Source organism: Panthera uncia, assembly GCF_023721935.1.
Source record: "Panthera uncia isolate 11264 chromosome A3 unlocalized genomic scaffold, Puncia_PCG_1.0 HiC_scaffold_11, whole genome shotgun sequence".
NCBI classification, from domain to species: domain Eukaryota; kingdom Metazoa; phylum Chordata; class Mammalia; order Carnivora; family Felidae; genus Panthera; species Panthera uncia.
In genome coordinates this window covers 4,148,413-4,164,484 of record NW_026057578.1, presented here as the reverse complement: position 1 = coordinate 4,164,484, position 16,072 = coordinate 4,148,413, and the positions used below count along the sequence as shown (strand labels likewise).

At 46.5% G+C, this 16,072-nt stretch overlaps 1 protein-coding gene and 1 pseudogene across 2 annotated transcripts in view; one reads left to right on the top strand and one right to left on the bottom strand.

Moving 5' to 3' along the window:
* The first annotated feature begins 1,043 nt into the window (after positions 1-1,043).
* ZNF831 (zinc finger protein 831) overlaps positions 1,044-16,072 on the top strand; it is a 93,841-nt gene continuing 78,812 nt past the window's right edge. Inside the window, exon 1 of one of the 2 annotated variants that reach the window (XM_049650533.1) lies at positions 1,044-1,540. The gene's annotated coding sequence lies outside the window, so the exon portion shown is untranslated. The remainder of the gene's footprint in view (positions 1,541-16,072) is intronic. The other variant, XM_049650531.1, reaches the window with a different exon arrangement.
* LOC125936445 (alpha-ketoglutarate dehydrogenase component 4-like) lies at positions 11,239-11,854 on the bottom strand (annotated as a pseudogene).

Sequence of the window (16,072 nt, the reverse complement as noted above, 5' to 3'; positions counted from 1 at the left end):
GGATGGGGTCAGTGCTAGGCAGGTATTTACTCCTTGTTTGCTGGGTTGTGGAGATTTCCGGGGGTCCCAGAGGAGGGCAGGGGACACTGAAGTGTGGCCTCAGGCTGAGTTCCGTCTCGCTTGCGTGGACCACTTGCATCAGAGCTGGCTCTGCGTCGGTCACTTTCCCATTTTCACCTTCACATTTCCTGTGGCCTCTGGCATAGCCAGTGACGTGCGTGCCTGCTCGTTGATGATGGGGGAGGGGGGGCAGGGGTGGGGAGTCGACGCCCTGTGAATCTGCACAATTTGGTTCTTCCAAAGCCTAGATCACTCAGCCAGATGAAACTCTCCCCCTTCCCAAACCGAACCTAGCTGAACATGACCAGCTAGATATTACTGATGGCAAAGTGGGCAAAGAAGCATCCTCTCTCCAGTGAAAAACTGGCAAAGCAATAGGAAACCAGCTTAAAGGTGTTACTATGCCCCCAGCCTGTATGGCCGTGTGGCATCTGGTCTGTCCTGTCTCTCCCCTCAATGCACGTCTTTCCAATAGTGTGCCCCATTTTGCCTGTCAGGCTCCACCACTCAGACAACTGTATTTTTCTCTCTCCATCACCCTCACGTTTGCTCCTTCCAAAGTCGTGGGGAGAGAGGGGGGCTCACTGTGGGTGCACAACTTAAGGGGACCCAAAACGCAGCCATCAGGATCACAGTTACTGCAGTATGTTAAAAATAAAAAAGAATGCAGTTCTACGTGGAACAAAATATCCAAGTTGTAAATAGAGACAGCATCACAGAGATCCTTGTGAGGTCTCCTGCCATCATCACCTGCAGTGGGAATGCTCGTTCTGGGCCCTGGGGACCCTCCAGGCGTGCACGGAGAGGCCCTGCAGATGCTCTTTCCAAGGCCACACCCAGGAAAAGGGCCACCCTGGCTCCATGTCTCCCCAGCCTGCCCAGAACGTGTGATGCAGTAGGCCGTGTACCTCCCTTTCTGGCAGCCGTCTCTGTTTATGGGTTGTTAGATCAATAGTCACAATTGCTAGACGTGAGCTGTGGCTCTGTTTTTTCCCCTATCTGTGACTATCTCTTCCTGTTTTCTAAGGGCCGCCACTGTGACATTAAGTGATGTATAGAAAATAGTGTACTTCCTATTTCTGAGCCAGCCTGGGTTTCATCTCTGCTTCAGTCTCCTCCGTGCTGCTCAAAATGGTACTTTTTCTCAGTTAAACACAGAGTTGATTCAAAGGCCAAGCAATGGGGGAGCCATCCTCTTTTGCTTTATTTTCTAAGACATAGGGAGCATCTCTCTCTCCCTGTGACCTTCGAGATGCTGCCTGCAGAGTGGGGACCGGTGGAAGATGTCTCAGACACCTTCTCAGCAAAGAGTCACAAACTCCCTACACGCAGTGGGAGGAAGGCGCGTGAACCCCTGGCTTCTTGGGGTGGCCAGTGCGCACGTCTTTTCTGGAACCACGGGTGTCTTCTCGGTTTACGGCTAGGTCACTCGTGTTTGAGTCGGAGCATCATTGGCCAAAGATCGTCACTCTTCGTAAAGGTATGTGACATGCCCTATGGGATAAGCATGTAGAAAATGGAAGCTTAAAAAAAAAAAAAAACCAAAAAAACCAAACTTTTTTTTTTGTACCCTGTGTTCTTAATGATGTCTTTATCTTCAAGCACGCAGTTAAGAAGAAATACTACATAAAACTGGGTCTGACCCGGTTCAGTCATTCTCTTGTGCGCCTAACAGCACTGTTGCTATTTGTCAAAATATTTACTGCAGTTCATAATGGCTGTCAGAAACCAGGTCCACAGTCCATGTTCGATTAAACAAAAAAGGCAGACTAAACCTATAAGGCGATTTGTGGCTTTGTAAGCAGTTTTTCCCCATTGCTAGATCTAATTAAAATGACGGTGTGAATGGTTCAGAAATATTAGTTACGTGAGCCCAAGAGTTTGAAAGACTGAGTGTACAGGACACTATAAATATTTAGGTATTTGATACAATCCTATTTATAGAGAGTCTCCCGATCACCCAAGGGTAGCATTTTTCAGTGAGATTTACAAGGGACCACGGACCCTGGTCCACGTACTTAGACACATACTTGGCTTCCCAGTGTCCAAAATAGCTGAGAGCTGGAGGGTCTGTCAGATAAGGCATGGGACCGTGCTCTGAGAGGTAGTGTGCTTCTCTGTTCCCGTAGCAAATCTTTCTGTAAGAATGAAACCAGAGATGTTATCGGCCAGAATGCAGCGAGGGGCAGGATGCAAGCTAGAAGAACGATAGTGTCGGCTGGCTGGGAAAAACAGAATAAACGTCAGGGCCGGTTTAAAATAACGTGCCTAATTCTCCTGCCCCAGAGATACGAGCAGGCATTTAGGGTCGCGAGGCTGATGTTAATTAGAGCGGGTGTGTGGTTCTGCAGCGATCTTGGGGGCTGGGGGGAGATTCTGAGAAGCCGAGGAGTGAAGGTGTGCTTCCCCCATTGTACTTCTGCTGGGAAGTCAGGGGAGGGGCACGGTCCCGGAGGGGGAGGTCCGTGTGAGCAGGGTCACCCAGAAGAGCCTAAATGATCACTGCCTGGTGGCCACTCCAAGAGCCGACTAGGTACCAGGCAGGGACCCTTCTCCTGGTAGAGGTCATACACATGGACGCAGAGAACCGAGCTTGCGGAAGGGGGGTGGGAGGTCTGTTTGATTAAGGGGGGGGGGGGGACCTAACAGGCGGAGCACCTGCCGTGCACACACACATCACATCTACTGTGTTGTCCGATTTTCTGAAAAAGCGGACACGAGCCCCACTTCCGAGATCAGGAGCGCTCCGCTTGGAGAGGGTGGGTGGCTTATCAAAGTCACGGAGTTTGTGGGTCGCGGCCGCCTCAAAGTCACGCGCTGTGTCTGGACTCCGGGCGTTCCGGCGCTCACGCCGCCCCTCTGGACGTGGTGCCACGGCCACGGCCGAGCTGCCCCGGGACGGCCGCATTCGGGGATTTCCGCAGAGCCCGCTCGGGGCGTCCGGAGGAAGCCTTGTCTCCGCTCTGGCTGGCAACCGAGGGAGGGGCTTTTGCAGACCTTCATTGCTCCAGCTGTAGTTTCAGGAGGACCGCTTTGTGTTCAAAGCCACGGCGGAGCCTTTCCATCTCTGGTCGCGATGTACGATGTCCTTCGAATAGAAGGGCATGTAAAGAAAAGAGGTCGATACAGAGAAGCCCGCGTCAAGGAAAATGCTGTGCGTTGAGTCCGTTTCTGCCAGGGTGGCCCTGTGGCGCTCCAAGCTGGGGACACGGTTTTAGGGAAACTACAGGTGCTGCGTTAAATACACTGACTCCTACACTGGAAAGGTGGTTCCTGTTTCAGTTCTCTTTTTATTTACTTACTTACTATTTCTTATTTTAATAAATTAGTCTTTGTGTTGAGGTCACTGTAGATTCTCATGCGGTTGTAAGAAATAATCCAGAAAGATCTCACATACCTTTTACTCACTTTCCCCTGATGGAGATCTTGTAAATCACAGGTATCCCTTGTGGTCATGCTCACTTTTCTCCTGCCTTCCTCCTCTTCACTCCCCGGAACCATCAGCCTGGACTCCAGTTGTATAATTTATCAATTCAAGTGTGTTACCTGAGGGTGTTGTAGGTAAGCCAGTCTGACAATAAATTATATTAAAAAAAAGGGGGGGGATCACATGAATAGAGTCGCACGGTGTGTAGCCTTTAGGGATTGACTTTTTTCGCCCTGTGTAATTCTCTGCAGGGGTGTTCCAGTTGCTCTGTGTATCCATAGCTTGTCCCTTCTTACTGTTGAGTAGCTTACGATACGGATGCACCATAGTTGGTTTCAAGTCATCTGTTGAAGGATATCTGGGCCGCTTCCCGTCGTTTTGCTCTTACAAAGAGAGCTGCTGTGGACACTCATGTACGGGCTTTTGTGTGGACGTAACTTTTCATTTCTCTGGGATAAATGCCCAGGAGGTGTGGACTGAATGGTAGTTGCGTGTTTACATTTGTTTTTGTTTTTGTTTTTTTTGAAACTGCCAAACTCTTTTCCAGAATGGCTGTGCTACTCCTTGTTCACACGGCCACTGTATCCAATAACTTCCACATCCTCGCCGATGTCGGATGTTGTCGTGCTTTTTGCCATCCTGATAGATGTGCAGTGATATGTCACTGTGTCACTGTGGTTTGAATTTGCGTTTCTCTGATGGCTAAAGCTAATAATGTTGGATGTTTTTTCATGAGCTTGTGGGTGTGTAGGTACTGTTTTCACTGTCTTATCAGGAGGGACTTTCACAGAGCAGATAGTTTTCATTTCGATGAGACCTGTTGATCAGTTTCCCTCCTACGGCCTGCGCCCTTGGTGCCGGGTCTGAAAACTCTTTCCTCTGCCCTCAATCCTGAAGATTTTTCTCCCCTGTTTTTTCCTAGAGCCTGATGGTTTTACATTTTACATTCAGGTCTGTTTCCCATTTTGAGTTAATATTTGCTGAAGCAAGGTATGAGGTCTAGGCTGACCTGTATTTTTTGTGCCCTGTGGGTGTCAGTTGCCCCAGTGTCATTTGCTGAAAAGGTTACACACTCCTCGCTAAATTACCTTTGAACCTTTGTTCAAAATCAGTTGGGCATTTACGTGTGGTTCTATTTCTGTTTTGTTTCTTTTTTTTTAAAGAAAATTCTGTTCTGTTGATCTGTGTGTCTGTTCCTCAGCTAATACGACACAGTCTTGATTACCGTGCTGTGTCATAGGTTTTCCAAGTCAGGTAGACTGGTTTGATTCTTTCTATTTTATTATCCTTTTCCAAATACTGAGTTATTCCAGTTATTTTACCTTTCAATGTAAATTTTAGAATAATCTACGCCCACACGAAATTGTACTGGGATTTTGATAGGAACTGAGTTCAGCCTACGTAGTAGTCTGGAGAGAGCGGACGTTCTTTACTAAGGTCAGTTTTCCGGTCCACGGACACAGTGTCTCTTTCTGTTCACGCGTTCTTACACTGAGTTCTTCATCAGTGTTTTACACTCTTCAGCATATACGGCCTGTACGAGCTTCATTAGATTAATACCTAAGCATTTCCTTTTTCTTTGAGTGTTTATAAATGGCATTGTGTTCTAAGCTTTGGTTTCCAGTTGTTCATTGCTAGTAATAAAACTGGAACTGACTTTTGTATGTTGAACTTGTATCATGTGACTTTGATGAACTTATTTATTCTAGGAATTTTTTTTTGTAGATTTCTTGGGGTTCTCTACATAGACAATCGTGTCATCTGCAAAAAGGACAGTTTTCTTCTTCTTCTCTACCCGTATGTCTTTCATTTCCTTTCTTGCTTTATCGCACTGTCTGGAACTTCCAGAACTATGTTGAATAAGAGCTCAAAGGGAGACGTCTTTCTCTTGTTCTCAATCTTCAGGAGGAAGTATTTCTTTTCTTTTCTTTTTTTTTTTTTTTTTACCAGTAAGTGTAATATTGGCTGTAGATGTTCTGTAGATACTTTTCATCAAGTTGGGAAACTTTCCCCCTGTTTCTCTTTTCTGAGAGATTTTATCACAAGTAGGTTTTGACTTTTGTCAACAGCTTTTCCTGCAGCACTTGATACAGTCGTGTGATTTTTCTCCTTTATGCCGTTAAGGCGGTGGATTACCCTGATCCATCGCTGGGCAACCCTTGGCCATGATACATGATTCTTCTCACATCGTAAATGTGTTTGCTAATATTTTTCTCCATCTGCATTCGTGAGAGATATTGCACTGTAGTTTTCTTTTTTGTACCGTCTCTGGTTTTGGTGTCCGGATGATGGCCAGATTCATGCAATTAATTAGGAAGTGTTCTCCCCTTTTCTGTTTTCTGGAAGAGGTTATATAGAATTCGTGTTAATTCTTTTTTTAAACGTTGTGTAGAATTCTTCAGTGAAACCATCGGGGCCTGGAGACTTCTTTCCTTGGAGTTTTAAAATTACAAATTCAGGCTGCTTAATAGAGGGCTCTACAAATGAGCTGTTTCATCATTGGTGAATTGTGGTAGTTTGTGCTTTTTGAGGAATTTGTCCATTGTATCTAGGTTATCATGTTCATATGACTATCACATTTATTCACAGAATTCCCCTTTATCCATGTGATACCCACCGGGTCTGTAGTCCTATCCCTGCTAGTCTCCTGATACTGGTAATTCGTGCCTTCTCTTATTTTTCCTTTTTCAGTCTTTGTAGAGATTCTTTAAAAAAATTTTTTTTTAAATGTTTATTTTTGAGAGAGAGAAGGAGAGAGAGCGTGCGTGAGCTGGGGAGGGGCAGAGAGAAGGAGACACAGAATCTGAAGCAGCCTCCAGGCTCTGAGCTGTCAGCACAGAGCCCGACATGGGGCTCGAACTCACAAACTGTGCAGTCATGACCTGAGCCAGAGTTGGACGCTCAGCCGACCGAGCCCCCCAGGTGCCCCAGGCTTTGTAGAGATTCTAAAGATCAATTTTATTGACCTGCTGAAAGCATAAGCATTTCCATTCATTCCCTTTATTATTTTTCTCTTCCAACTTTACTTATTTCTTCAATTTTCCTTATCATTTCCTTCCTTCTGCCTTCTTTGGGTTTGTTATGCTTTTCTTTCACTAGCTTTTTGAAGTAGGAGTTTAAATTATTGCTTTGTGGTGCTCTCTCTTTTCTAACATAAGCCTTTAGTGCTCAACATTTCCCCCTCAGCACTGTGTTAGCTGCATCCCACACATTCTGAGTATTTTCACTGCCATTCATTCGGTGTTTGTTGTTGTTGATGTTACCCTTGACACTTCCTCTTGGAACACGTGGGTTACTTTGTGGTATGCTGATTCGTTCCAAGCGTTCGGAGATTTTCCTGTTATCTTTCTGTTGTTGACTTCCAATTTGACTTTATTCTGAGCAGAGAACACACGCTGTATGATTTCAGTTGTTTCAGTTTGCTAAGGTTTGTGTTATGGCCTGGGAGAGGACCTCTCTAGGAGCAGCATTCTGGGTCCCATCAGGAAGTAGAAATCACACAGTGGGTTAAACAAGAGAAGGTTCAGATGAGTACTAATAACTGTAGAGAGTGGCTGTAAGATGTAAGGAAACTTTATGGGGTACTTTAGGGTTGAGAGGAAGGACGGACTTGGAAGAGGTTCGTGCCTCGTTGGAGAGGCTATAGCTTGGCTCTCGAGCAGCGGAGAAACTGGCTGGCTTAGCCAGACCAGAGCTCGCCTGGAGTTGCTGGGTGAACAGTGGACCACATTCTAGAACGTAGGCGGTAAGCGGGTGACGGACAACAGGAGACATGGGTGTACGTTGGGAATCTGGGCACCAGGGGGAACGGAGGCCTTTGGAGCTAATGGTCTGCATGGGTGGGAGGCGGAGTGGTTCTCTGTGGGCGCCCCAACCAGAGGTGCGCTGTGCACAGGATGCAGCAGGGGCTCAGCGGCCACGCGACTCTCTGGCCATCAGCAGGCTGGGAAGAAGCTTCGGTTTTCGTGGGCGGGGCCGTAGACAGCTTAGCACCGGCCCGAGGCTGCAAGATTGCAGAGGGAGTAGCATCTGGGGACTTTGGCAGGGGGCAGGCTCTAGCAGATGTCCTCACAGCCACACCACTGACCTTCTCCTTGGCCCCCGCTGAAAATTGCAGGAAGCCTCTCCTTCCTGCAGTCACCCTTAACATTGTGCCTACTTTAAAAACTTAAAGGAATTGCATTGTTTATCGTACAGCATTTGTTGGAGGTGCATTGAGAGCTGAGATGCAATAAATTCATAACTGACATGGTCTATCCCTGTGGCCCCTCAGCTTCCATATGCGTGTTGGGACTTCCTTGAAACTATGAAAAGGCGCTGTATTTTCTGCCTAACGAGATACATCTTTCCTCCTTACAAGTGAAGAAATTTTAACTCTTTTTCAAAATGAGAACAGCCAGTCATTTAATCCGTCATGGGCTATAGTAATTACTTGTCAAATTCAGTCAAGGGCTTCCTGTATATTCTCTAAGACTAAGTTGTAAACTTAACCTTCAGTAACTCATGTATAAAATCTAAGAATATGAGGAAGGAGAAAAGTAGAGAGCGATTAGTATATGTAAACAAACTCAACCATACAGCACGCATAGAGATCACACGCAAAGCTATTCCAGTCCTCATTTCTGCATTTGGCCGGGAGATTGTAGTCCCCGTCTGTGGCTTTCTCGAGCTGTCCGGTCCTGAGTTTCCTTGCCCTCAGGGCAGGACCTCAGCTAGCTCTGGGTCCTTTACCTTTGGTGTATCTAGTAGTCCCTAAGAAGTTCCAGTATTTACTTTTTCCTCAAACTACAGCCACTCGAGTGTGTGGTGTATGGCCAAGGGTCCCTCTGGGGAAGGCTAGGAGGGAAATCGACAGCGTGTCTGGGTGGCCGTAGGACCCGACGCCCGTGTCATTCAGGGGCCTCTGGTCTGTGAACTACTGAATTGGGTCTGAAAACTGGCTGAAGGGCTCTGATTCTCCATTTGGTGACTCAAGTCCGGTCGTTTGCACCACACTTAGCGTGTTTCTCGCTGCGTGGGTCAGGCAGTGTCCTAGCAGGCTGATGACCTTTTCCGCTCCCCGGGAGTCAGTCTCAGTCAGCTCCGGCTAAAGGTCTCTGCGACCCAGAGCATTCTGGCTACTGGCAGGTCCCTACTGCCATGTGGTTGACGTGCCCACTTTGCCTTTGATACTTAAGTGCTGCCACTTAGCCTCTGCTATGCCAGGATTCACACATCACAGTGAAATCAGGGAGCCCATCTCAAGGGTGGCATCCCGCCCAGTCATACTTGGCCTGAAAAAAGAGCAGCCACAGAGGTTTTCAGGGGTGCAAGTGGCCCCTCACTAAGGTGTTTCTCAATGACCTTAGACTCTATTCCCACCTATATGTTCCCCATGTTTCTGCCAGGGCGTATTAGCAAAGGCCTCCAGCTCTCTTGGTGGATAAGCTGTTTCTTCCTGGGTCATAGTGTATACCCGTCGCCCGGGTCGCGCAGAGACTTGATTCTAGTTAGGGGTCTACTGGCAACAGGGTGGTTGGGTGGGTTTGGAGAAGAAGGAGGAACCCCTTTCAAGGTATCTGTCCCAAATGAGGGTATCACAGTGTTTTTAAGCTGTCAGAGACGGGTCTTCTTGGACACTGGAGGGGAATCTGTTGCTGCTGGTAAGAAAGGCTCAGAATGACCTGCGTGCCAACGTTGGCAGTTTCCTGATGCCCTTCTTCTATGTTTCAGGATCTCATTCTCCCCCCACCCCCATTAATGCCCTGATTTTCACAGGAGAAACCTGGCAAGACTGTGAATTCAACTGCCATTTTAACTCAGCAACTCACACCGTGACATTCTGTGTTTGATTTTCAGCAATGTCAGTCCTGTGGCTACAAGAAATGAGAGATTCGTTCAGGGCTGTCATGGAAGCTGTCTGATTCTCAGACCGTGACTCGAGGTGGGAGTTAACAGACCTGAGTTTGTCACTTTCTTTCTGTAAGCACTCAAGGGCACTCAGAAAAACTCATCCCGCACCACAGCCCGTGCGGTCGTCGTCGCTGCCACGCGGCAAGAGCGGAAGCAACTTGGGCTCCCGAGGCACGTGCTCCAGTGGTACTTCGTCACAACCAACCACAGATGGCGGCTTGATTGATTGTGATGCTGTTGTACGTCATGGGTTACAAGCAGCACAGTCCTCATTGGCAGGGAGCTCAGCATTACACTCAAGTCCAGGAACACGACCGGACCCATCCCTGGATCCCATCTTTAGGGATCTCTCTTCCGGGACCACTCCTAGAATTCTGTAGTAGTCTGTATCTAATCGGGAAGTAGAAAACCTAGTAGGTCACACTGTGGAAGTTTAACATCAGAATGATTCACTGTAGTGAAAGGGCAGCTATAAGATACAAGGAAACTCTGTGCAGTACCCTAGGGTTGAGAGAGAATAGTACCCAAGAGAAGGCATACGTGGAAGGGCTTGGGACCTCATTGGAGGAGCTGTGGTTTTACCACTGAACAGCAGAGAAGTTGGTTGGTTTAGCCAGACTGGAGCTTGTCCAGAGTAGATAATACCCTGGAGGGCAGGCAGGAAGCGGGAGATGTGGGGGCGCACTGGGAGCTTGGACACCATCGGAGCCAGAGGTCTTCAGAGCTCCTGGGCTGTGTGGTGGGAAGTAGGGCTTGCTGAGGGAGCAGGAACTTTGAACCCCCAGGCTCGGATGGGCTGTACTCTTACTGCCAGGGCCCTAGTTCCCGTCAAGAAGGCTGCAGACACGTCATTTCCAATCCGAGGCTGTACGGTTGGTTGCAGGGAGACCACAGTTGTGGCCCATGGTTCAGGCAGACTCTGTTGGATATCCCCATATTGATTATACGATTGCTCTCTGTATCACAGAGTAGACCTGTAATTCATCACAGTCCGTGGGTGTTACTATTTCGCCATTTGGAACGAAGTGTAGCAGCTTTACCTTCCTCCCTTCCCCCGCTTACGGTCATCTAGACTCTACGTACGTCTAGAACCGTATCAGACGGTTTTATTTTTGTCTTAACCATCCACCATCGTTTAAAAAGTTCTGAAGGAACTACTGTATTTGTCTATATTTTTACTCTTTCTGTTCATGTTTTTCCTTCTCGATGCTCCAGGTTTTCCTTCTTTCATTATTTCCTTTCTGTTTAGAGAACGTCCTTTAACTCTTCCTTTAGGGTGGGTCTGGGGTGACATTATCTTTGTTTTCTTTTATTTGAAGATGTCTAGATTGTCCCTTCATTGAAGAAGGATTTTTTTTTTTTCTGGATATAGAATTTGGGTTGACATTCTTTCATTTTAGCCCTTTTGGAATGTGCCATTTCCTTCTGTCCTCCCAAGTTTCTGATGAGAACTTTGCTGTCATTAGAGTGGTTTTTCCCCTAAGGTGTGACTTTTTTCTCATTGCTTTCAAGATCCTTTTTTCTTTTGTCTTTAGAATTCAGAAGTTTGACTTTGATATATTTTGGTTAGGATTTCTTTGGCTTTGTCCTATTTCGGATTCACTAGTTTCCCAAATCTGTAGGTTTTTAGGTCTTTTGCCAAATTGAAGTTTGCAGCCATTATTTAAATGCTGTGTGAGCCCACTCCCCTAACCAGGACTCTCATGACATGAATGTTATATGTTTCATTAGTCCCCCAGATTCCTGAGGCTCTGTTCATTTTTTCAGCCTTTTTTTCATCTGTAGTAGACTGGGAATCTGGGAATCTATTATTTTGTCTTTAAATTCATTCATTCTTTTTGTGTCTCTTCCATTCTGTTGAGCCCATCCACAGAGGTTTTTTTTTTTAATTATTTTATTTTATTTTATTTACTTTACATTTAAAAAATGTATACTTCAATAACTACATTAACAATCAGGTAAGCTTGTGGAAAAACTGACCAACATACATATATTAGGAGATACAAGTGTCCACCTAAATTGTCTATTTCATTTTTTTTTATAGAACATTTCTTCAAGTTGTTTAATGTATAACTTCTCATGTGCCATTTTAGAAGTCCTTCATTGTAAAGACTATTCTTTTGAATGATGACAAATAGCAGCCACACCGTCAGTGATTATTCTGGACCTCTGCGTTGGGTAAATTCAATTTCTTCTTGAGACACAAGCTTCCTTCTGTATTTCTGAGGTAACGTTTTTATTATTTCTGCGGTGTCTGGTGGACCCTGATGCATCAGCAAATCTGGTGATTTCCTTCCCTTCGAATGCTATGACGAAAGTGAAGAAGAGCGAGCTGGTAGTCCTGCTGATCCCAAAACTTCTGATTCATTGGGTTTAGGACCGTCTCTTCTGTCAGGAGACACTCCTTATTCATGGAGTATGTGGCTTGACTGACTGAACCACCCTGCTGGCAGACGCCATCTTGCTTGCCTTCATGACCCTGAGAGGGGGCTGCTTCCGGGTTGCTTGCTAGCCGCAGAGGTCTTTTATTTTTTATTTTAAATTCAAGTTAGTTAACATACAGTGTGGTCTTGGCTTCAGGAGTAGAACCCAGTGATTCGTCTCTTACATATGACACCCAGTGCTCATCCCCGAAAGTGCCCTCCTTAATGCCCATCACCCAGTTAACCCTTCCCCCCACCCACCTTCCCTCCAGCAACCTTCAGTTGATTCTCTGTATTCGAGAGTCTCTTATGGGTTTCCACCCTCTCTGTTTTTGTCTTATTTTTCCTTTCCCTCCCCTATGTTCATCTGTTGTATTTCTCAAATTCCACCTATGAGTGAAATCCTATATCTGACTTATTTCGCTTAGCATAATACCTTCTAGTTCCGTCTGTGTTGTCACAAATGCGAGATTTCATTCTTTTTCATCTCCAAGTAGTATTCCATTATGTGTGTGACATCACATCTTTATCCATTCATTAGTTGATGGACATTTGGGCTCTTTCCATAATTAGACTATTATTGATGCTGCTGCTATAAACGTTGGTGTGCATGTGCCCCTTCGAATCAGCATTTTTGTATCCTTTGGATAAATATCTAGTAGTGCAATTGCTGGATATAAGATCATTCTATTTATAATTTTTTGAGGAACCTTCATACTGTTTTCCAGAGTGGCTGCACCAGTTTGCATTCCCACCAATAGTGCAAAAGGGTTCTCCTTTCTCTGCATCCTCACCAACATCTGTTTTTCCTGAGTTGTTAACTTTAGCCATTCTGGCAGGTGTGAGGTGGTATCTCATTGTAGTTTTGATTTGTATTTCTCTGATGATGAATGATATTGAGCCTCTTTTCATGTGCCTATCGGCCATCTGGATGTCTTCTTTGGAAAACTGTCTATTCATGTCTTCTGCCCATTTCTGCACTGGATTATTTATTTTTGGGTGTTCGGTTTGGTAAGTTATTTATAAATTTTTGATGCTAACCCTTTATCCAGTATGCCATTTGCAAATATCTTCTCCCATTCCGTTGGTTGCCTTTTAGTTTTATTGATTGTTTCCTTTGCTGGGTAGAAGCTTTTTACCTTGATGGGACCCCAATAGGTCATTTTCACTTTTATCTCCCTTGCCTCTGGAGACACGTCAGGTAAGAAGTTGCTGTGGCCAAGGTCAAAGAGGTTGGTGCCTGTTTTCTCCTGTAGGATTTTGATGGTTTTCTGTCTCACATTTATGTCTTTCATGCATTTTGAATTTATTTTTGTGTAGGTTGTAAGAAAGTGGTCTGGTTTCATTCTTCTGCATGTTGCTGTCCAATTCTCCCAGCACCATTTGTTGAAGAGACTGTCTTTTTTCCATAGGATACCCTTTCCTGCTTTGTCAAAGATTAGTTGGCCATACATTTGTGGGGCCATTTCTGGGTTCTTTATTCTATTCCATTGATTTATGTGTCTGTTTTTGAGCCTGTGACATACTGTCTTGATGATTACAGCTTTGTAATACAGCTTAAAGTCTGGAATTGTGATGCCCCCGGCTTGGGTTTTCCTTTTCAACATTACTTTGGCTATTCCGGGTCTTTTTTGGTTCCATACAAATTTTAGGATTGCTTGTTCTAGCTCTGTGGAGAATGCTGGTGTTGTTATTATTATTATTTTTTTAAGTTTAATTTTATTTTGAAAGAGAGAAAGAGCACAAGTGGGGGGAGGCAGAGAGAGAGAGAGAGAGTTCTGCACTGTCAGTGTAGAGCCCGATGTGGGCCTTGAACCCATGAACCCATGAACTATGAGATTATGCCCCGAGCCAAAGTGGGATGCTTAACAGACTGAGCCACCCAGGTGTCCCTGGTGTTATTTTGATAGGGATTGCATTGACTGTGTAGATTTATTTGGATAGTATTGACACTTTAATGCCATCCACAGCATTTAAAAAATTTTTGTTATAGCATTTTTCAGTTCTAAAATTTCCGTTTGGTTGTTTTTTTCCTGAAACTTTCTACTTTCTAAAATTTGTTTCAAGCATATTCATAAGTGTTCATTGAGACATTTTGATGACGGCTGCTCTAAAATCTTTGTCAGATAATTCCAACGTTTCTTGCATCTTGGTGTTGACATCTGTGGACTTTTTCTTGATATGACAAATGAGTTTTGGTTGAAACTTGGACATCTTGGGTGCTGTGTTATGAGAGCCTGGATTGATCAAGCCTCCTGTTTGACCTTGCTCAGCAGGGGAAGTGGGTGGGTAGAGGCTTGACCCCCCAGGGGGGAGCTTCTCATTGCTCCTTGGGGAGGGGGTGGCTCCCCACCAGGCCACCCTGGGTAACTCCCCGGGAGAGAGTGATGCCTGGGGAGCCACGATGCCCGTTCCTGCTCCCCACGTGCCTTCCACTGCTCCCGGGGGCAAGGGTGGCCTTGTTGCTGTCAGGCAGCAGCGAATGTCCTGACTGTCCCTCCCAGGCCTCCTCACACACCGCCTGGCAAGGAGGGGAAGTAACTAAAGTAGGTCACCTCCACATACTGGAGTACTGCTCAGCAGCAACGAGGGTGAACTAACGAAACGTGCAGCACCACGAACGGATCTCAGGGGCGTCGTGGAAGGTTAGAAAAGTTACACGGTCTGTAAGTCCATTTATGTGACATCTGGAAAAGGCAGAACAGTAGGGGCGGAACTGGGTCTGTGGTTGCCAGACTGGGGGAGGCGAAGGGGCTGATCAGAAGAGGTACGGGGTACCTGGGAGGTGGAGGTTTTCTGGACCCCAGTTTGGTTGGTGGCTATGCAGCTGTGTCTGCTTATCCAGATTCACAGAGCCACACGCTAGAAAGGGGAACCATACTGTATGTAAGTTGTAGCTTCGTTAAACTTTTTTTAAATGTTTAGTTTTGAGAGAGAGAGAGAGCGCGCATGCACACACACGCAAATGGCGGAGGGGCAGAGAGAGAGGGAGACACAGAATCCCAAACAGGCTCCAGGCTCTAGGCTCTGAGGTGTCAGCACAGAGCCCGACGCGGGGCTCGAACTCACGGACCGTGAGATCGTGATCTGAGCCGAAGTCAGATGCTTGACTGACTGAGCCACCCGTGTGCCCCTAAACTTTTTTTTTTTAAGTTTATTTATTTATTTTGAGAGAGTGGGCAGGAGATGGGAAGGGAGGGGGAGACAGAGAATCCCAAGCAGGCTCCATGGTGTCAGTGCAGAGCCCGACGCGGGGCTCGATGCCACGAATCGTGAGATGACCTGAGCCGAGGTCAAAAATCGGATGTGTAACTGACCGGGCCCCCCAGGCGTCCCTGAATTGTAACTTCATTAGAAAACAGAACTCTGTGCCGGCTGGCACCACCAGAAGATGGAGGAGAGGTTTAAGGAGCCCCACACCTGGCAGCCAGAGGGTCATCTTTGTGGGTCCCAATCGACATGCCTTTAACGAGCAGAGCCCGCAGGCCCCTGTAATGCAGATCTGTGCGTCGCGGTCCGTGCACACAGGGTGCACACGTACCAAGAATGCCCAGCTGTGTGCTGCATTCCCTGAGTGGGCGGTTGAGAAGGTAGGGGTTACTCCTGTAATCCTCTGAATCCCATCAATATCTGGGGCTCTCTGTCTTATCCTGCTTTGAATTCAGCCCTGCCATCTGTTTGCTGTTTTGCTGTCTAATTAATATAATTATATAAAACAATAAGCATCACCAATACCGTATTCTGAATTATGCTGTTTCATACCGTAAACACACAAATCTGTTTATAGCCTGTCAGGCAATCATGAATTATGGTGTTCTGTACCCTTTTATCGCATGCGTTCTGAGCCGCGAGGGGTCACGATCGGCCTCTAGCGTGGCCAGGCCTGCAGTGGCGAGAGCTGGCCTTGGGGGGTGTGGGAGCAGGCCAAGGTGACCTTCGCGGTCGTGTGTGTGGAAAAGGGAGGTGGTCCCGGGGAGGCGGGGTCCCCCCTTGGGTGATCCCCTTCTCCCAGTCGGCAAGAGAGCGTCCAGCTGCGCCTTCTCCGTCTGCCATGGAGGAGAGTGACGGTGACAGCGGGTGCTAAGGACACGCCTCTTGTCATTTAAGCAAGAACGGTGCCTTTGTAGCTACGAGTTTGTACCTAGATGTCTTTCTCCCCCTTTTGCAGTTGAGGAAACAAAGGCCCAGGGAAATGGGAGTTCCCCCAAAAGAATCACAAAATATAGTTGGGCAGGTTGGCCTCTGTGAATGTATTGCCTTCTCTCTTAGC